The 25,000-nt window shown below is 33.7% G+C and overlaps 1 protein-coding gene across 1 annotated transcript in view; it reads left to right on the plus strand.

Annotated features, from left to right (window-relative positions):
• Positions 1 to 25,000, plus strand: part of LOC119579652 (E3 ubiquitin-protein ligase RNF180-like) — a 135,093-nt gene that overhangs the window by 25,254 nt on the left and 84,839 nt on the right. The gene's annotated exons all lie outside the window — the stretch shown is intronic.

Below are 25,000 nucleotides of genomic sequence, written 5' to 3' on the forward strand. Positions count from 1 at the left end.
GGGGGGCCGGGTACAATAGTAATTAATAATAATATCTTAATCTTTTATTCTTATGTTAATCTCGATCTTATTTTTGGAATTTCTTGTGTTGAAGGTTTTGATCTCTGTTTTATATTTAAATAACAACAACAACAACAACAACAACAATAATAATAAAAACTCAAATCTTCTTTCTTGGGGAAGGGGGAGCCGTCGTTTGGGCACCCCTGCTGTCTGGCAGATCCCTCGCCTCGGGCCCGCAGCTCAAGGCCAAACCCTCGTAACAAGCGCCGAGACGAGTCGAAGTCAGCTGTGCGGAAAAAAAAACAAAGTGTAAGTCGTTACAGACGGTTAATTAAATTCATCTTTACAAATAATGATTATGAAGGCACCATGTTCGTAGTACAGATTGGAAAAGTTGGATTTGGTCTTGGAGCTAAGGAGATAATTCCAATGAAAATAAATGTTTAAGTAATCGTGACGTTGAGATAAAATTGGTAGAAAAGCATTTTGTTTATTCTACCTTCGTTCATTATGAAGTAAAACTCTGTGGTTTATAGTAGTAATGTGTAAAGTATAATGAAATAACAGATAAAGGTTAGTGAATATGGATTTGAATAATCCATATCTCTACACAATATAGTTTACTAAATGTAATATGTCCTGTCCAGCTATTAGTGTTAAAGGTCAGGCATAAAAGAAATTACAGTAGATGGAGAACAGTTGTAAGCAGTCTATTGATATTTTTTGTATTTGGTATGCACTATACAGGTACCTCTGCCACAGGTCTCCTCCCTTTGGCACTTTGGCTAAGGCCAACCATCCAAGTCCATGTTTAGTCTGGCTAGATATAACCTAAAGATCTTCATGGTTCTTTATCAAATAAATAACCATTTCAAGCTTTAGTTTGGTGTAATGTTTATGGTATGGATACACTAAGCTAGGGCAAATTCATAATGATATACTTGTAGTGCAGGATTCTTCAAACTTCATCACCACTGCCACCACCACCTCCACTTTCACCTCCACCACCACCTCCACCTCCACCACCACCACCACCACCACCACCACCACCACCACCACCACCACCACCACCACCACCACCACCACCATCACCACCACCACCACCACCACCATCACCATCACCACTTCCCTCCACCACCACCATCACCACCATCACCACCACCTCCTCTTCCCTCCACCAGCATCTCCTCCTCCTCCTCCTCCTCCTCCTCCTCCTCCTCCTCCTCCTCCTCCTCCTCCTCCTTCTCCTTCTCCTTCTCCTTCTCCTTCTCCTTCTCCTTCTCCTCCTCCTCCTCCTCCTCCTCCTCCTCTCCTCCTCCTCCTCCTCCTCCTCCTCCTCCTCCTCCTCCTCTCCTCCTCCTCCTCCTCCTCTCCTCCTCCTCCTCTCCCTCCTCCTCCTCCTTCTCCCTCCTCCTCCCTCCTCCTCCTCCCTCCTCCTCCTCCCTCCTCCTCCTCCTCCTCCTCCTCTCCTCCTCCTCCTCCTCCTCCTCCTCCTCCTCCTCCTCCTCCTCCTCCTCCTCCTCCTCCTCCTCATTCTCCCTCCTCCTCTCATCATCCTCCCCTTCCTCCTCCTCCTCCTCCTCCTCCTCCTCCTCCTCCTCCTCCTCCTCCTCCTCCTACTCCTCCTCTTCCTCCTTCTCCTCCCCCTCTTCCTCCTCCTTCTCCTTCCCCTGCCACTTTCAAGTACTCTTTTTGGCTCTCATAATGTACTTTATAGGAGCTGCCTTTGCCTTTAAGCTCGAATCTGAGGTAGCAGTTCTCACAGTCGAAACTAGGCCTCACTCTATGTGAGGCCAGACAAGAGGCATGCTGACAAGGTTTTTCTCTTTCTACTTATTCAAAAACTGTACTTTGCTCCACTCCTCCCATCTTCTCAAGTAGTCTCAGCATCTCCCCAGTATCTCTTCCTTCTACCCTGAACCAACCTCTCTCAAGTACCTCTCTCCACCTGTCAAATTCCTTTTCCAGTCTAAATCCAGATACTCCAATCTCTAGCACTTCCCCGTGCCTACCCCTCCCCCTCCTTCTCACTCTACCTGTCGCTCCAGACAATCTAAACATTCCACTCCATCTTCTACCACATCCTCTCCTATACCCACCTCTCCCTCTGCTCAGACATCTATTCCCTCTTCTCCTCCACATAAGAAAACCTTTGTTTCTCAGACCACCACCCAACTCCCCTCCAGAAACTCTTGAAGACATCCAAAAATTCGCAAACATGACTCAAGAGAATGATTCAGTCCCTCATGCACTCTCTAATCCCCTTATTCGCTCTACATTCAAAGTATCTGCTGATATCCATCCCCCTCCTCCTCATGTTCCCTCTCCCTCCCATCCACCCAAAAAAACACCACATTCTCCTCCACATGCATCACTAATCCCTCTTTCTTCCCCATTATCCTTACCACCCCCACTTAGATGCACACCTGACTCCCTTCAGTCAAAATAGTAACCCATGGATCCCTCCCCTTCTGACATTCTTCCCAATACTTCACCACCTTCCCTTGTTCCCTTATTTCATTTTCTGGATTTCCCACTTCCACAACTAATGTATCTTACTGTATTGCAATTTGATGGTTTCATAATAGCTCTTTTACAGTTTTCCCATACAGTTTATTCTCCCTTCCTCAGACACATACTCTCCATTTGATCTGATTACTCTATAACATTAATCATATCCTTTTACAAAGCCCCGCTGTATTCCATTTTCTCCCCCTCTATACCCTTTTTACTAATATTCTATTCTAAAATCCTTAACATCTAACACATCTTATCATGATCATTACCTCAGTTCCACCCTTTTTGCTGCAGTACTTTACCATTGTGCTATATATAACCTTTGATGTCTAGCACAATTATTTCTTCTAACCATTAATCATTGCTGTGCATACAGAATAAAGAACAGTGTTTTTCAAGGGATGTTGAAGAATGGAACTGCCCATCAACCTTCCCCTCAGGCAGTCATGGCAACTGAGATTGTTGAATAAATTGTGTAACATGGAATAGGGTACTCAATCTGCAGCAAGTGCATCTGTACAGTAAAAATTTACCCAAATGAGTATGCATATTCATACACATACATGTACACATACACATACACATACATATACATGTACACATGCACATACATGTACACATGCACGTACACATGCACGTACACATGCACGCACACACGCACATATACACATATACACATACACATACACACATACACATACACATACACACATACACATACACATACACACATACACATACACATACACATACACATATACAAATACATATACATATACATATACATATACATACACGCACACACACGCACACGCACACACACAAACACATTGCACACACATTGCACACACCACACACATTGCACACACATCACACATACACACACATCACACATACACACACATCACACACACACACATCACACACACACACACACACACACACACACCACACACACACACACACACACACACACACACACACACATACACACACACATCACACATACACACACACATCACACATACACACACACATACACACACACACACACACACACACACACACACACACCCACACACACACACCACACACACACAACACACACAACAAAACACCACACACAACACACACACACCCACACCACACCACACCACACATCACACACACACACCATCAACACACACACACCAAACACACACACACACACACACACACACACACACACATATATGATATAACTTAAAAAAAAAAAAAAAAAAAAAAAAAAAAAAAAAAAAAAAATAATAATATATATTTAATATATGCATAAATTTTAAATATATATTATTTAATTATATAAATATATTATAAAAATATTTATATATATTATATTTTTAATATTTTTATTTATTTTTTTATTTTTTTATTTATTTATTTTTAAGTATATATATGAAATATTTATATATATATATAATTATAATATATATAATATATAAAATAGAAATATATATTATATATATATATATATAATATTTTTGCGTATAATTATACATCATATATATAAATATAATATATATTTTAATGCATTTTATATAATATAAAATTATAAATATATATATATATATATATATATATTATATTTATTTTTTATAAATATACTGCATTAATATATTATATATATATATATATATATATATAGTTATGTATTGTATATATATGTATATTGTATGTTGTATATATATGTAAATTATATATATATATTTATATATAATATAAAATATGTATTATTGTATATGTATATATAATACATATATATGGGCGGGGTGGCCGAAGGGTTAAGCGTCGGACTCAAACTGTCACGCGGAAATCTGGTTCGGGGTTCGAGTCACCCGCCGGGGGTTGTTCCCTTGGGAAAGGAAACTTCACCTCGATTGCCTGCTAGCCGTTGGGGATAACCCCGCTGGCCGGGTAAATAGAATGGGACCAAAAAAAAAAACACCGGGTGGAAGGCAATGGAAACCCCCCGCTCTAAATTGCCAAAAAATCAGGAACCCCATGATCGTAAAGGTGCGGGGCCAAATAGTTAGACTCAAATAACCTGTCACGACGCAACTGTTTTCGAGGGTTGGAGTCCCCGGGCCCGGCGCGTTTTCCCCTTGGGAAAGGGAAACTTCCCTCGATTCCCAAACCTACCCCTTGGTGCCCAAGCCACCTAAGTCAGTGCTGGCCCCAAGCCCGGATAAAATAGAGAGAAGATTACCTATAAGTAACACCGGCACCCCCTCCGGGAAAGGAACGGGACCCTACCACATACTCACTCCAAGAGCATCACAACATAAAAAACTAATTAAGTATCATGTGAAAAACCACGGCGGCTCAGACATGAACCAACCGTTAAAAGAAGAAGATACCATATATACCACAATATACACATGTTTATGAATATATTTTATAAAATTGATATATTAATATTTTTATATAAGTAATACATAAATAATATATAAAAATAATATATTATGATAATTTTTTATTACTATTTTTTTTGTTATATTATATATATTTATTATAAATATATATTGTTTTTATTATTATAATATATATATATATATATATATATATATATATTATATATACCAATTATGTATATATAAAATTATTTTATACAAAAATGTCATATGTATGTAATTTATATATATATATTTATAAAATTTTTATAATATATATATATATATATAATAAATATTTAATATATAATAAAATAATTTTTTTGGGAAAAAAATTTTATATATATAAATTAAGTGTGTAAGATTAGTTGTTATATATTTTTTATATTGTATTAATTTATATATGTGTTAAAAATTTTATATTCATATGTGTATGTTCTATGTGCGTCATCAGGTTTTGCCCCCTACAGGTATCACATAACCCTGGACTACCTGTCTCAGGTCAAAACATCGGGACTAAAAACCGGGGAAAAACCCCAATCTTACTTGGGGGGGAGGGGAGCTAAAAACCCAGTGGCAAAAAAAACAAGATCCTCAAGGGTTGGGTCCCTGTGGGGTGTCACCCACCTTTAGTTGAGAGGTTACCGATAAGAACACCAGAAAAAAACAAGGCAAATTCTTCCTTTTCTGCCGGGTCAAAACATGCAACTCTCAAAAAACACATAGGATGGAAATCATGACGTCGACTCCCTGCGCATGACATAAAAAAAATTTGGCCTCGATAGCCCATGGTTACAGCGTTTGGGCTTTGAGCCTTATGGGTTCCCCGTTGAAACACTTTTATGGCGTAAAATCACCAAACTCCGAAAAAAGACGTGGGGAAGTAAAACACTTCTCTGGCTGTATGGCAATCGCAAAAAAGTAGTGAGGTGGTAAAAAAAAAAAAAAAAAAATGCCTACCTTCCAATGGGTGGTAGGCCAGCCCGGGTGTCTGTTTTCCCAGACCCGGGGAAATGAGATGGTGAAAATCGAAAAAACACCGGGTGGGAAAGGGAACGATAAACCCCCCGCTCTAAGTGCCAAGAAAATCATAGAAATCCATGATCGCCAACGTCTTTGGGGACAGGCACTTGAAAAAAAAGTATCTATGTATATGTATATATTATACTATATGTGTATAGTTCTATAAATATGTATAGTATATATATATATATATATATATATATATAATAATATAATAATATATATATATATATATATATTTATATATATATATATATATATATATATCATCATCATTTAACGGTAGGTTCATGTCTGAGCCGCCGTGGTCACAGCATGATACTCAATTGCAGTTTTCACGTTGTGATGCTCTTGGAGTGAGGTACGTGGTAGGGTCCCCAGTTCCTTTCCACGGAGAGTGCCGGTGTTACCTTTTTAGGTAATCATTCTCTCTATTTTATCCGGGCTTGGGGACCAGCACTTGACTTGGGCTGGCTTGGCCACCCAGTGTCTAGGCAGGCAATCGAGGTGAAGTTCCTTGCCCAAGGAACAACGCGGCGGTCGGTGACTCGAACCCTCGAACTCAGATTGCCGTCGTGACAGTCTCGAGTCCGACGCTCTAACCATTCGACCACCGCGGCCTTGACGATCATGGGTTTCCATGATTTTTCTTGGCAATTTAGAGCGGTGGTTTGCCATTGCCTTCCGCCCGTTTTTTTTTTTTTTTTTTTTTTTTTTTTTTTTGAGTCACCATCTCTATTTACCCGGCACTGACTTGGGCTGACTTGGTCCCCCAGTGGCTAGGCAGGCAATTGAGGTGAAGTTCCTTGCCTAAGGGAAACAACGCGGCGGTCGGTGACTCGAACCCTCGAACTCAGATTGCCGTCGTGACAATCTTGAGTCCGACACTCTAACCATTCGGCCACCGCGGCCCCATATATATATAATATATATATATATATATATATATATATATATATATAATATATATATATATATATATATATATTATATATCCATGATTGCCAACGTCCTTGTAGGACAGGGCACTTGAAAAAAAATTATAATATATAATATATATATATAATATATATATGATATATATATAGAGATTATATATATATATGATATAATATAATATCAATAAATTATATATATATATGTATAGTATTATTGTAATAGAAGATATAGATAATATATATATAAATATATAATATATAATAATATATATAATATACATATAATATATATAATAAATATATAATATATATATAATACATATAATATACTATGATTATACAATAAATTATCGTAATGTAATGATGATAATATACTTAATATATACTATGATAATACCTCTATAGTATAGTATATATATATTAATGATATAGGTATATAGATACTATATCATGATCATATATATCGTGAATTAGGTACATACCATAGATATATAATACTAGAATATATATAATCACTAGTAAATATATATTTTATATAATATACTATATTACTTATTATAAATTAGTGATATATATAATATATTATAGCGTATATATTAAATAATATATAATATATATTATTATATTAGTGATATAATTTATAATATCATATACTATATGATATATATGAGTAAATACCTATATTAAGATAGTATAATAGTATGATATATAAGATATGATATATAGATATTATATGAATATATCGTATAGGTATACTATATCATTATAGTATACTTATTATTATATATAGTTAGTATATATAATGATATGATATACGTTATATATTAATAGATGTATATATAATATAGTATATATATAGTTATATTCGTAATATATATATTGATTATATATAATTATAATTATATAAAATACTATATATCCTATATTGATATATATATCTGATATATATTTCATTAATATTGAATAATACATATAATGTATAGATTTATATTTATATAATATTCATAGTATTACTTAGGATATATATATGATAATATATATTATGTCTATATATACATTATCATATATTCGAATATACATAATATAATATATAGTATAACTAATGATAAGTATATATACCTATATGCTCGTTATAATAGATTATATATATATATATATGTAATCTAATATATAATAATAATATTATATAGTAAATGCTACCTATCTAGTATCATAATATCTCCTATAGTATAAGTATATAATAAACATAATATTTAATATATATACTAATGATATATCCTATATATAGGTAATAAATATAGAACATTATATACATAATAATATATAATATATATATATATATATATATAAATAATAATAATATATATATACAATATATATTACGGGGGATATAATATAATGTATAGTATAGACATATGACTTAATACAATATATGTTAGTTTATATTATATATGATATATATAGATATAGTACTATAATAATTTTTTATTATATATATATAGTAAATACTATAGTCTGATATACATCTATCCATGAGATTAATATTACTATGATAAATATTTATATACTATGATATAATATATTATAGTATAGTCTAATTATCATATATAATATATAATCATATAATTATATTAATATATATAATTAAGTATATATAGTATCTTGATAATTATATAGTAATTATATATATAATATAGTCAGATATTATATATGTATAATATCTAATAATTATATATCCTATTACGGCTCAGTTCTGGCATCCCCAGTCGGCTGACGTTGGCTATATATATAGATAAATAGTAATATATTATAATATACTAATAATGACTATATATTCGATATATAGTTATGTAAACTTAGATATTATATATTTTATGTGTGTGTGTGTGTGTAGTTGTGTGTGTGTGTATATATAATAAAATATATATATTATATATATATAGTCCATGAATAATATATAAATATGATATATTTAATTATATTAGGATATAATTGATATATATATTATGGATATATAACCTATAAAATATTGGCATATTATAATATAATAATATATACATATATTATATATATATATATATTATGTATAGATTATATAATGATGTAATAGTTGTATAGTATATATGTTAATGCTGTATACATATATCTATATATAAACCTATATTATTATGTATTAGATAAAGTCCATATATAGCATATATCATTTTTATATAGTACATATATATAATATAGTAATATTATATATATAGCTATATATTAATAATATTAGTCATCATATATATATATATTATATGATATCGATATATATTAATATATATACTATATATATACACTAGTATATTAGGTAATCAGTATATATATATATGTATATAATCACTATATACTATATATATATTTGTATACATATATTGGTAGTAATGCATATATACTATATGTATATCTATTATATAATTATTATATGATATCCTATATCATATCATTACTATAAAAATATATCTATATGTAATGCTGACTATTATTTTAATTTCAATTACTAATCTTAGCATATATGTATGATGTATACATATTATACTATACTCTGGATGTTTATATATACTATCTATATATATAACCTTATATGATTCTATGTACTGGTTATAAGTTCTATCTTAATTATATATACAATATAGTATATACGTAATATCAGTGCATATTATCATCGTATATATCTATCTATATATACTCTGTAATGTCTCTCTATATTATAGCTTTACTTATATACTACTCATTATATATCTATAGCCCTATCTATAATCATCACTACTATAATATATATATCGATATATTTATATAATATACGTATTATATCGTATATATGATATATAGATATTTGACTTTATTTATTTATGATATACAGTATCCTACTATCATAGAGTAATATATATTATAGAATGATTAGTATAGATATGATCTATATATCTGAACTATGCTGCTATATATAACTGTATGATGTGTACTTTATATGTAAAAAATTGCATATATATTAGTGCTGATATATTCATAGAATTATATAGCACATATGAATAATTCTTATGTAGCTTGTATATTAATATATGTGTATACCTAATATAGTACAAATATACATCCATATACATATACATCCATGTAGGGCTACTAGTATTGTAGCATATATATAGATTTTATATGCATATACTATATTATATATATATATGTATACTATTATAGTATAGCTAATATAATACTAATATATATTAATATAATGTATAATATAATATCTATATATATAATACTTACACCGTATGTTTGTATTATCATATATAATGTTTTTATATATATATAATATATATAGTGATTTGTTTATAAATTAAATGTTTATTTTTCAATTTTTCAGATGGCCAATCTTGAGAAAGTGAGTGCCAGGAATGCAGGTGAGAAGGTTTATTTTCATCATCAGAAGTCGTTTATTTTAGTAGGCACATGGACTATGAGTGCTCTTGCTCAGGTTAGTGTTTTTTACATATACTGATGGTTCTGAGTTATATTACAAACACCTGAAAGTGCTATATTGTAGTGTTTACTTATATATAATCTAATTTACATTATATACTATATATAATATATAATTACTACTGTCATTATATATAGATATATTATGATAGCTATATATGATATAATACTATATAGCACACACACATATATCTATATCTATATAGATCTATGCTATCTATCTATCTAATCTATCTATCTATCTATTTATATAAGTTATGATAACTATATATATAGATATATATACCTATTAATGATATTATTATATAATACTATAGTATAGCAAGCATACATACATATATTATGATATATGTATATACTATTAATACGTATTATAGCCATACCTATAACATATAGTGTGATTATACTATTATAATATATATTATTAGCCTAAGTATATACTAATCTTCTATATTATACTATATACTGGCATATATATACTAAGACCAGATAAGTAAATATATGTATCACATATATACTATAATATAATGCTATATATATATATCTACTTATTCGCTATATATTATAGTATATATATATATATCTATTAAGTTATAATAGCATATTTAACATATATAGGATTATTTAGTTTTTTTTTTTTTTTTCGAGAGAGTTTTTTTTTTTATTATATATAATGGCTTATGATATAATAACATATTTTAATATATATTCAAATATTAGAATATATATGGTGTATATCATATAAATAGATATATCTATGACTACCTAACTGTATAATATATTTATTTATTTATTATTTATTCTTTATTTATTTATGTATTCATTAGCCTGTATTTATGGTAGCTTACATATATAATGCAAATATATATTATATAGGAATTATATCTTTTTATATATCATCTATCTGTTTATACTTATTGTATAGCTGTTATATTAATCATATATAATTTTTGTATCTATATGTACAATATGTATATCTATGTATATATGTGATGTTTATATTTTTCATATATATATTATATATGTACTTGTATAGTTATCTATAATGATATATAGTACTATTAATACTCACTCTACTATAATATATGTAGGGTATCTATTATGTACAGTAACTATAGTATATATGTAGCCATATATAGCAACAACATACACACGTACATAACACATATATGTCTTATGGATAGTGAGTAAGTGCGAAAAGGCCTTGTCGACATATAGATTGTATAGAATAATATGGATATATATATAATATTTTACTTGTATAGACTATATACTTATGATAGATAAATGTATATACTATACTATATATTACGGTATATTAGTAGTGTATCATCATATATCAATAACATAATAAATATGCATATTAGCGATAAATATTATATTATATATTAATTACATATATATATAATATTATATATATATTATATATTATACTATATAATATATATGAACTATAATCGCATCTATTCATAATGTAGTACATATGGCATATGTATAAATATAATACGATATATTTCAGATAATGCAATATAGAATGTATTAACATGTATACGGGTGCGTTTAGCACCAAGTGAGGCAGTCGGTGTATAAAGTTGAGTCATGGCACACTGTCTTGTATTGCTTTATCATCAGTTAGCATTAATTTGTATAGGATTGCTATGAAAAAACTTTTACACTGAAAAGTTCGAGTCGAAGTCGCGTTCGTTGTTCATCAGCTTGGTAGGGCTGACCCATTTTCTGAGCATCACATGAGTCTGTTAATGAGTGGCGATCATGTATTGCAAGTGTATTTATCTTAATCAACTTAGTTGCGCAGGGAGCCTTGCTATATATGACTACGCGCTGAGTGACTGCAGCCACCAGGTAATGAGTGATGTTATAGGCTGTCGCTGTGGAAGTGCCTGTTGTTGCATAAGGGGCAGGCTGAAGTGTACAGGTACGTCAACAATTTTAATTCCTATGAAGCATACCTATTTTCTATGATGGCATATTACTTTATTTACTATGGAACTAAATTAGGTTTGATTCGCGTGCATGAAATATACCATTACTAGTATCATTGCAGTCTTGCCACATAGACTCCACCTGGGAAAACAAAATATTTCTTTCTAGATATCACAAATTGCATAGCTTCTGTTGTAGGCCTGTTTTTCTATAGTACTAAGCCAGAATTTTTTAAGCTAACATTCAAAGGCACACTACTACTGTTCTTTCTAGCTTGCTGATCAGATATTTATTATACTCTTTTGGAGTATCATATGGTCTCATCAGATTAGGCTTGAGGGGAAAAGCTTCTCTCCCACAAGAATGATGGCATTTTCGTGTGCAGTTTTTGGTAATTTCACGATGACTTTGGATACCTAAGCAATCCAGAAGAGTATCTATATCCTACCTATTTGATTCAGTGTAAAACTGATACTGTCACTGTTTCGTCCTAATTATTGATGCTCTAGGCGTTCAAAATCATGTGTGGAACACATGTGGCATGCACATATGGGTGTAGGGAGAGAGAGGATGGTAGTCCTATATATTATAGAAAAAGTGATCTTGCCTTCCACGGCCGGCAAGTTACATTTAGCCGACAGTTTGCCATCATAACTCCCCAATACAGGCAAGGAATATTACATCTTTTCGATTATAGAGTGTTCTAATATTTCGTGAATTTGTGTTCAGATAGGTGATTAGACAAGACTGGTTGTAAAATAAAACTGTTTAGTTAGTGGAAAGTCATACCTGATAAATAAATATTGGTCTCTGTAACTTAGCTGACTATACATTTGTAAAATTATACTATGTATAGCATTTATATATACACATATATGATGTAGAGCACTAATGATTAAGTAGTCGTCATGACTCAATGTTTATAAAACTTTGGAAATACTAACATTGTGGCACTGCTTCAATTCGAATTATTATTTCTACTGTTTGCTAGGTCTGCATATAGTTTATATATAATAACTAGGATATATATTATATCACAATGCTAATATTAATACTATAATGGAGTATTAGCATGACAGTATACAAATTTATTTGAAGATTCAGCTGTAGCGACATGTTATATTTCAAATCCATATAATGTTTCATGACGGCACTACTTGATTAAGATGACGTAAATAAATTTTACAGAAGGGCCGATTGTGAGGAGAATGGCACACTAGTAAGCAACTCCTATGAGGTAAAGGATGAAATAAAAAATACAAAGTAGAAAAAAAAAAGATTAGTGTCAGAAACCATTGCTGGATCAGCCTAATACCCAAACAAGGATGGGTGGGTGTACTATGATGCCATGCAATTTCTGATACCTCATGTGACTGTGGACCCCCACCACGGACAGGTCCTGCATACGTCTCCAGACACTTGCTTCCTGATTAAGATTCCCTGTCCATGAGATATGTAAGATGCTACACTCAATTCGTTCACGGGCCTCTGTATTGAACAACAGACATATATCTCCTTCAAGAAGGCAGGCAAGTAATACTGGAAACCAGTAGGACTGCAGTAGCGCTGTCCTAGAGTCCTACTTCTTTCCATGTCAAAAGTATAGCCTGGTGTCTACCTAAGAAATGCAGCAGGACTCTGCAGGATAGTATTAGATGTATGGCGTTTTCTAGAAGAATTAAAACCATGAGAGAGGGCAAGCGTCTTCACCAAATACTAACGATCGCCTAATTCGGCCCAGTTCTGTTATCGGCTTACTGCTATGATGATTGACAACTGTTGCCTGAATTGAGCAGTTCTAAGCTTGGACATTGAAATTGATAATAAAGGAAGTCTTTGGGTATGAGAGTTATGTTATACAACCCTACCCCTCTCTGTTCCAGTGTGTCTATACTGACTGATCAGTAATGCATTCACATACACACCTATCAGCCGATATACATCAAATGTAAGTGAGCAATTACTCACAGTTAATCTAGTACGCTGCTGTGACATAGGGCTTATATGACTTTTCTTGGGTTTCACTTATTTAGCTATTGCCCTACACAGATAGCCTACTTGTAATAATTATTGGAATGTTCAACTTTGAAGAAATGGCCGATATCGTTCTTACAACCTCATTTGCTACGACTATAATTGAGTGTTGATTTTCTTTATGGAAGATCCCAGATCAATTCCATCCAGCTCTTAAATTTTCTATTGGTCATGCCTTATAAAGAAGGCTGTAGAATTTTTTCTGGATGGTTTCACCAGGTGGTGTGCTTCATGCTCAGTGTGTATGTGAAGGCGATGGTGTTGGTAGCCTAGTATATGTTAAGTGTGCTTGCATGGCTCTTGCTTGGGACAGCTGCCACAACGCTGACTTGGCTAGCCTAGTGGCTAAAAAGGGAGCTGGAGCTATGCATTAAGTCTAATCCGCCTGGCCAGTTCACAGGTCCTCTCTGTCATCAGAGAGCTTCTGCTGTTGCTCCTTATGGCCTATGGAATCCATGGGTGGAAACATGGGGACACGCTTGTGGTCGCGGGCACTAACTGGGGGGATCTCAGAACAGCATGAGTCCGCAGCGGTAGCAGTTGAGCTTATGGCGCCACCGGGCATGTGGACTACTTGCCTGGCTCTGTACCAATTAGCCCGCGCCCTAGCCACCCTGGGGTAATTGGCGGACTCTGAGGAGGTGGGTCTTGGCATCCCAACCGCCTCTCCGCCTCCAGATAACTCTTCGCTCCGCAAGTGCACAAATTAAATAGAATATGGCTGGGGGTGAGGGGGTATTGGTCCGGTTGAAAAAAAAAAAAAATTCATTCCCACCCAGGGGCAAGGCAGCAGGCTGTGGTTCCATCTGGGAGTGTAAATGTTGGGGAGGCAGGTATGGGAACGAGAGTTATACTTGTCCCACCTGCGCCCCTGTAGGCGTGCCACTCCAGCCATGAGGCTTGTGGGGCTATATGGCTCTTGGGGAGCTCTTCCACAAGGCGACAGGGGCACCCCACAGCCGCTGATCCCCATTTATTTGAGAGTCTAGCATCAGTGGGAAGTCCGGCATAGCTGGCGTATCACCTTGGATTACCAGGTAGCTGTTGCTTGGAACACTCCGTCCTTGTTGGCAGGTATTGAGCGGTAGCATTTACCTCCTACTATCGAGGGAATTGAGCAACTGTGATTGAGATGGTTGTCCTCTCTAGTAGGTAGAAGACCTGGTACAAAAACACAAAAGTAGAAGCTACAAGATCAGTATGGTGGTACACCATATTATTGTCGGGAGTGCCGCAGGTGATGGTCAACCACCCTCCAGGGTGTAAGCCGATACAGCCCTCGTGAGTTAGTGAAACTAACCAGTTGATTGAGGGTCGGATTATGGCCTTGAGTTACTGTAAGACATGCTTTGCTTATTGTGCTGTATAGCGACTCCTACCTATGTTGTAAAAAAAAACACTCGATGTAAGGACGCTTCTGTATCCGCAACAACTTGCATCTGTGCAGACAGATTGCCCCCATACGAGACATTCGGCATTGGGGACGGGGTGCTTCATGTGGTATCTGGTGTGACCTGAGCTGGCTATTAAGTATATGCTGTGCAGGCCCTCGTAGCTCGGGATACTGATCCAGCATCGAGAATCTTAGGATCTTAGGACTTAGCTAGGATCTCTAGTAGTAATGCAGATCTCTGGCTTCATGGTACCCCCTCCCAGCGCTTCACCTGCTCCGCGGGTACTAAGTGGCCAGTAAGTAGTATGCGAGGTTCCACATTCTTGTTAACCCTCTTTCGGCGACATGGGGGGGGAGAGGGGGTAGTATTCATAGAGGCTGGGCCTTATATCGGTCGTCGGCCTTCTAGCATGCGCGAGATCGCTACTCATACATAGTCCAAATACGGGCCAGGCATCCATCCGTTTCTTCGTATACTACGAGTATGTTGTACATTTTCAGTTTCTGGTTCATTATTATTTTATTAATGTCTCTACAGGGGGCCTATGCTTCATGATAAATTGAGACTAGATGGATATTTTTGTTGTTATTTAGTAACTCCATAGTTTGATCATTATTTGGATCTAGTAGTCAAATAAAATAACATTTGTGTGCATCATGAGCTGATTTTTTGGTTGGTTTTTTTTTTGTTGGGGTTGCATGGTAGAAATGAGAAGTGTTAAAACGACATTAATCACACTTCATTGCAAAAAAATAATCTTTTGCTGTGATTGTCACAAAAAAAAACTCATGCGATTCGGCATCCACACTATGGCATATGTGGCGTTGAACGTGCCACCGTCCGCAGATGTCCCTAGCTCATGCCATTGGCATGTGCGTAACTGCCACCCCGTTGCAGAAGGGTTAACATGCAATGGTAGGACCTCCAAAACTTGCAGATTTGACGCTAGAGTGTCAGTTCTGTGGCGACAGACCTTATAGGCTGGTTGTGGCTATCACCCTACATTCATGACTTCACCGTCAAACTTCCCATCCTACGCAGTGGCCACTCTTAGGTGTTTCAGCTGTACTAAGGGAAGAGTGTGCTCATCGGGCTTCTAACCATCGGCAGTCTCTGACCGATTCGCTAGCTGACCCCAGTTGCTCTGTGGGAGGCTCTTTCAGCGCATAACGCTCGAAGCAGGCCCGGAGTCATTTGTGTAACTGTCTCTGAGGGCAAGCGCAGAATTCCATCTTCTGGAGTGACATTCAGTAGATCACTTGAAGGCGTGTTGCATGGTCTTAGACTGAATGGTAATCAGTCTTAGCTCGCTCCTGGTGCGTAAGGCTCGTCTCTTACACTGCTGAGAAGGGTACAAGGAGTATTTTCATCAGATCTTGCTAGTAGGTTGAAGTCAGATTTCCTGGTCATAAGCAACCTATCGCCTGGCTTATACCAAACCCTGAGAAAGCTTAACTCTATAGGCACTGCCTTTGCAGATGACTGCGGCTGATCAGGGGGCGGATGGGATGGATCATCTCAGATCATGTTGTTGTTTGTGAATATTGAGGTTTGAGTATTTTGAGCAGTTGTGTACTAGGTAGATCCCTCCAACAGTTAGCTTGGATGCAAAAGGCGATGTCTAGCAGTACGCTGTGCTGGAAGCCACCCCTATCAGGTGAGTGAATCTCGCTACGCCTATGGAGTAGTATGGGCTAATTTCCAGCTGAAAGTGGGAAGAGCTGTCAAGCATATGTGATCATCCTTGATACTTCTAAATGCTGTGGGGATGAACCTATGGCTCAGTGGCTTGCCTACAGTCATTGACTGCCATCCTGTACAGTCTGGTTTACAGTAACCTGCCTTACCATGTTGAGGGGCGATGGTCATCCCTTTCTGAAAGGGGAAAGAGATCGTTGGGATATGTATCCTAAAAGCAAACTTCTGTGGCATTAACACTGCTCAGGCTACCATGTTGCTAAAGTTTTCAGCACGCCTACATTATTCTGACGAGTCCTCCCCCCCCCCACCCCCCCCCCCCCCCCCCCCCCCCCCCCCTCCCGGGCAACCACCTTACTGAGGCTCGAGTAGACCAGGCAGGTCTGGATTTCTGCTCGCAGGCAAGTCCATCATATACCAAATATGATTTGCTTCGAGTAATTGTGGATACCCCGCGCCGCTCCCGGCATCGTGAGTTTGGTCGTGGGTTGCTTGCATCGGCTATCATCGACTGCTAAGTAAGGCTATTTGACTTCACTGCAACAAGAATCTTGTTATGGGAGTATCCTGAGACTTGGATATTCAAGCAGATTATTGGCCTTAATACACACGCTTAATACTGGTAGCTGAAGTGCTGTAAAGTTGTGATGGGGTTGTTGAACTTCTTCCGCATGCTTAATGTCAGTGTGAATCTCTCACGCAGGCTTTGTCCTTGCACCATAACCGCTTTTCACAGCTGGAATGGAAATGGATAGAATGGCTGAACTACTAGCCTAAAGTGTCATTGTGGAGCAACACTATGGCAATATCAGGTCTCAGACATTGACTTTGCTAATGATGTTGCTTTATTCTATCCTGAGTCGATTGGAATCTACTGTGGCGGCCTTGTATGTATGGCTTTAATTTTAAGGTAGTAGGTAGGGCATAATGAGGCAGAGCCCCTATGGCCTAGAGGTCTCTGGACGCAAGACCACGATTCAGACCTTTGGGGTCTGTTACGGGAACCTCGTTCAGGTTGAATCCATCGTCTGCTGTGGGGGCGAAGATGTTGAAGTTACAGAAAGTTTTAGCATACCTTGTATCGCCATAGTCCTATCTGCTGGTGTCAGACCAAGAAGTCATAGACGGATTGGTTCATGGTCACTAGGAGCAGATGAACTCTAATCAACAAGAGTAGCTATCAGATTGTCGTACCCTATAGGCTAGAGGACTCATAAGCTATGTCGCTTCGAGGGCTCTTGTATACTGCCTACTTTTGCTTCTATGGAAGTGAACTGGAGCGCTATCTCATGTGTCTGTGCCTGTGGGACGCCGTAGAAGGGATGGGAGGTCCTGTCTTGGTCCAGCTCTAACGAGTACCTGTTTGGCATTGGGGGGGGGGGGGGGGGGAGGGGGAATTAGAGATGGGCCCGAGGCCTGCCTTGGAGGAATCACCATGATGGATGCCTTCTCGTGTTGAAGCGAAGGTGTATTGCATCCGATATGCTCCCTGTCGCATTAGGCCGCCTTGATATGATGATGTATCAGGGCTGGGATAAATGACAGAATCATTCCAATCTGGCCTCTTCGGTGTTCAGAATTCATGGATTCAGATCATTTTCTCTTCTATGCCTGTGACGATGAAGCCATAAGGCAAACTAGGCTATCTTCAACGAGGGAACATAGCATTCCATTGCTCGCATGGAATCAGACAAGGTCTACATAGTACGTGACTTGACTCAGGTTTGTATACGTCAGGTCGGTGTAAACGGAGATGAGTCAAATGCACTCGCACATCAATGACGGCTGCTTGACTTGAAGTGACTTGGAAAAATCGCGTTGGTGTAAACGTCAGCCTTTATTATTATAAGATATTATAATATAGTATAATATATATATAGTATTAATATTATATACTTATATACAATATATATAATATAATATGCATATATATATTAATTGGCTATATATACATATAAACATAATTATATGTATATATACTGTGTTTGTGTGTGTGTGTGATGCTATAATATCATATGCAATATATAGTATATACTATATATATATATAGACTATTATAAATATATAATATTACCTCTCTATATATATAGCTATCCTATATATATTAACTAGTTAATACACCTACTATATAGTACACAGCAATACATATACTATATAGATATCATTATTATGTGTGTGTGTGTGTGTGTGTGTGTGTGTGTGTGTGTGTGTGTGTTTTGTGTGTATCTGTATATCCATGCCTGTATAACATTGTATACTATATAATATGTATATATACTGTTAGTTAATAGTATAGGCTATGATATAGGTATATATACGATGAATATATATTACATATTATCTAATATAATAGTTATATATGTGTGTGTGTTGGTGGTGTGTGTGTGTGTGTGTGTGTGTGTGTTGTGTTGTGTGTGTGTGTGTGTGTGTGTGTATATGTATATTTATATATATTTGTATTATACATACTACTTATATATAACATATAGTATTTATATGATAAATGATATATTATATATTATATTAATATGATAGATATTAATAATGTATGATATGTATATATATATTATACATATGATATATATGATATACTATAGTAGTATATCTATTTTATTATATATATATATATAAATATAATATAATACTAATATATAATAATGTCACATACTATACATCATTAGCATATCTTCAGAATTTATATATATATAGTATATAGCATATAGGTATATAGACCCTGTGGTGGAGACTATATATATATGAGTATAATTATTAATATATTTATATAATAAATCTAGCTTGTATGTATGTATGTATGTAGTATATAATATAATATGATATTATAATGTCATGCTATATATTATATATATGACATATATATATATAGATATAGACTTAATATATGATATATATATAGTAAATATATATAGTACTTATATGTGTGTGTATGTAGTATAATTATATTGATATATACTGGTATATATGATTGCTATCGTATTATATATTTAATATATTTATGTTATACATATATGTATGTATGTAGGACTGCATATATATATATATCTATAAATATAATAATATGTAGTAATATGATTCTAAATGTAATATATATATACTCTATATTTATAACCTATGTATATATACAGATATATAAAATTAGTCAAATATGATATATATACATATAATATTATATTAGTATATATATACTCAATAATGATACTATATAATAATCTATATGCTACTAATGTATCTAATTATAATACTATATATATAATTATATATATATTATATGCTTTACTATCCGTATATTGACTATATATATGAGTATGCTATAGTTTATATATATAAGTATACTATTTACTATCGTGTATATGTAGCAGATTATAGAATGTAGGCAAATTATATATGTAATGATATAATATATTATATATATATTATACTATTATAGTCTATAATCTATAGTTGAGTAGTATTATGACGTAGGGCGTAATATATAGGGAATAAAATGATATATCGTGTATATAATATATATATATATAATTTTTTATATATTTTATATAATATAGGTATTAGTATATATATATATATATTTTCTGAATATATAATGTATATATATTTAGTATATATTAATATACATTGGTGTATTAAGCATATATATATTAAATATATATATAACTATATTAATATGTAATGATATATATATAGTAATATGATATATAATAGTACATTGTTTGGGGGGGGGAAATTAAGTCTATATATATATAATATAATTATATATATATATATATAATATAGTACTATTGAGTATTATTACATATATGATATATTTTGATATATACGAATAGCTATACATACATACTTACATATAAACATTTAATAACCCAATGCGTGATAGGCCATGAGGTATGTATCTATTCATGCCCACTGTGAGTTTACTTTATAATTGTTTTTATCATATACGATATGGCTACACTTGTATTAATATATATATACTATGTATGTATCGTATGATTATATATCTACTTGAGGTTATTACTATTTACTCTATATGATTTAGATCTAAGTATAAGCTTATATTATATATATATATGGTATAAATATTTGTATAGAGTATAAGCTTGATATATTAGATAATAATGATGGTATACTATTAATGTATATATAGGAAGATTTTATATTTTATGTGTATTAGATACATGTGGTATATGATTGTGAATATTAAATATTAATATGCACTCCTTAATATGTGTATGGATATATGTTCATAATATTGCTATATGGCTATTAGTATGTGAAATGTATTTATTTATAGTGCTAGTTAATCTGGTAATATGTAATATATAAATAGCATCTATTATAAAATATGTATAATTATATTATATATAACCTTGAAATGTAGTTACATAAAAGTAGATCATATTTAAGTATTTATATATTATTTTATAAATACATGTATATCGTACCATATTACATACTCGACACACATCACACACAACCGTACATCTATATATTAGTTATATATATAATATAGATTAATCTATATATATATATATATATATGATTGTTATATTTATATATATATATATATATATATATATTTTTTTGTTTTTTTTTTTTGGGGGGGGTTATCTGAATGTACATTTGCATCCCACATATATATATATAATTGTATAATATATAATATCTAATATATTCGTAACTATATATTATTACATGTATAAGATATAATATATATATAACATATATTACTACATATATATGCATATATAATATTATAAGCAGTTGTATATTTATATTTGATAAATATTTGCACATATACATAAAATACAGTACGTACAAATGTTTATATATTGAATATATATTTAATAATAATTCGGTATCATACTGCACGAGGGGAGCGTAGCTATAGTGAAAGATAATAATCGGCAAGGTCTGCATGATGCACTTTATTTGGCATGCGTTATCATTTCAAGATAACAAAATGAGAGCGCAGCACCCAGGTGTAGTCTTGTAGACGGTAACTTACCTGTTTATCGTTCTTTCGGTGTGGATTCTACTTGGTCTGTCTGTTTAACATACCTCCGCATACCTTGTTTCGTTTTTTTTCTTCTCTCTCTGTCTCCGTCTCACATATTTATATTTTTATTGATTTTTGATACTTTTATTGTTTTTTCCTGGGGCTGATGTCTGGCTCTAATTTAATTTTATTTTTTTTGTTCTATTGTCTCTGTAGCTCAAGAAAGCTGGTCCTCTTTGAATGTATGGCAGATAATGAGAGTTCATTAACGAGAGTTGGTTGATGCGTGTGTGTGTGTGTGTGTGTGTTGTGTGTGTGTGTGTGTGTGTGTGTGTGTGTGTGTGTGTTTGTGTGTGTGTGTGTTGGTGTGTGTGTGTGTCTGTGTGTGTATTTGTATCGTATGTATTTGGTATATATATGTTAGTTGTATATATTTATGTATAGATATAATAATATTAAGATGTTAATTTTGTATTACAAATATTTGTATAATCCGTTAATACAGTGCACACATCGACACTATTACACATCACACACCCAGACATCACACACACACACGACACCACACAGCGACACACTACCTACAGAGCTACACACACACACACCACACATCACATATGTTTATGATATAAGTATACTTACGCATATGTGTATATATATATCTATACTATGTATATAGATACATAGGATAAATATATACGCACTATACATACCTATGTAACAAATAAATAATAATTATATGTAGTAAATCTTTTATACATTCATATATGTGTTTATATATATAAATATTACCGAAAAGTACATTATACATAGTATGGAATTTTACTGGTTTGAGAGGTTAGGAGCTGTGGCCTATATTAATGTGTTTCTGCTATTGTTTTTAAGTTGAGATGATGTCCAGAATCAAACTAGTGAGTGTGGGCATCGTGGAGGTTATACAAAATTGTCTATACCTGTCTGAGGAAAGCTATCCAGTTGAATTTCGTCAATGTATGTCTGTAAAATGAGGTTTGTTTGTCTGGTTTTAGTATAAGTTTCGAGAACTCTTAGTCAACAGGTCCTTGTGGCTGAGTGTGTGTAATGACTCCTTGTTTATTGATTACATCACATAAAATAATGTAGAGGTTCAAGTTTTATGCATACAGTCAAAACAACTTTAAGAATATGTTTATGAGTATATTATTATACTTAGTATATATAATTATGATATAATTTTTTTTTTTTATATATATTTAATATTATAGATAGTTATGTAAATTAGTTATAATATAAGTTGATGTAAATTATAGTATAATCGGTATATATTACGTAATACGTACCTCATATGTAGTAATTATCTACCTAGTACATGAGTATATACTATTATATACCCTAGTATCAATAGAGCGATTAGACATGACATAGACATAGACATAGTACATAGAGCATAGACATTACATAGACATCTTACATAACATTGAGCATACTTACATAGACATTACATAATGCATTACATAGACATAATCAGGCATAGACTATATAGCATAGTACTCAGTAATAGCATCTCATACACATACACACGTGACACACTACTAGAAAAAGCACACACACACACACATATATATGAGGGGGCTTCAAAACTTCATAGAAAAAGGACAGTTTAAAAAACTGTTTCAACTGTGATGATCATTTTTCAACATGTGCTCCTTTAAGGTCATAGCTAACTTAGGGGCAAATTGTTGATGAGCCGTCCTTTGAGATTAAAACTGAGGGTTGCTAAGTGATTGGCTGAACATGTCGAGCAAAGCGCTTTTGATGCTGGGGAACGCTATGTATAGAAGTGGTGGATTTGATGAGTTTTCAAAGTTGGAACCAAGAGAAGTTGATGGTGCTAAATTCGGGCTTAGTAGGATGCTGTGAGGATTTCCAGCATTGATAATTTGGAGCATCAAGTCTTTGTCTGGCTGAGGCATGCTGTGAATGGTGGGGCATTTTTGTGGCTGGAGAGATGTATATATTGATGCAGCTTTCCTGGGTTTTTCTGAAATCTGGGGAGCAGTTGGTGAAAAAGCGCATGTCATGATGAGAAAAGTAGATGTATTTCGGGAGATCTTGATAGTTCTACCAGTAAAATCCCCCCTCTATGCAATCTCGAGAGACTTAGTGGTTCTGAACAGCCACTGCTTGATTAGATTTTGTCCTTGGATTGTAACTGGGTAAAGCGCATGTTTCATCCCATCATATTCTAATGGCAGAAGAAGCTTCACATTCCTCATTCCCACTTGTTTAAAATTTCCATGACAGATCTACTGCTCTTGTTTATGCTGCTGATCCACCAGCCTATAGAACCGCACTGAGCGATAAATGCTTCTTAGGCCCTAAACTCGCCTTTTGAATTGTGTGTGCAAAGCTTGCTACAATAGATGTTGAGTGTTCTGTTACTACTGGATTCGTGGTTAATTCGTCTATCCTTTTTTTTCTCTAACCATCGTCACGAACAGCATCAATGATTTCCTCACGAAC

Source organism: Penaeus monodon, chromosome 12, assembly GCF_015228065.2.
Source record: "Penaeus monodon isolate SGIC_2016 chromosome 12, NSTDA_Pmon_1, whole genome shotgun sequence".
Lineage (NCBI taxonomy): Eukaryota > Metazoa > Arthropoda > Malacostraca > Decapoda > Penaeidae > Penaeus > Penaeus monodon.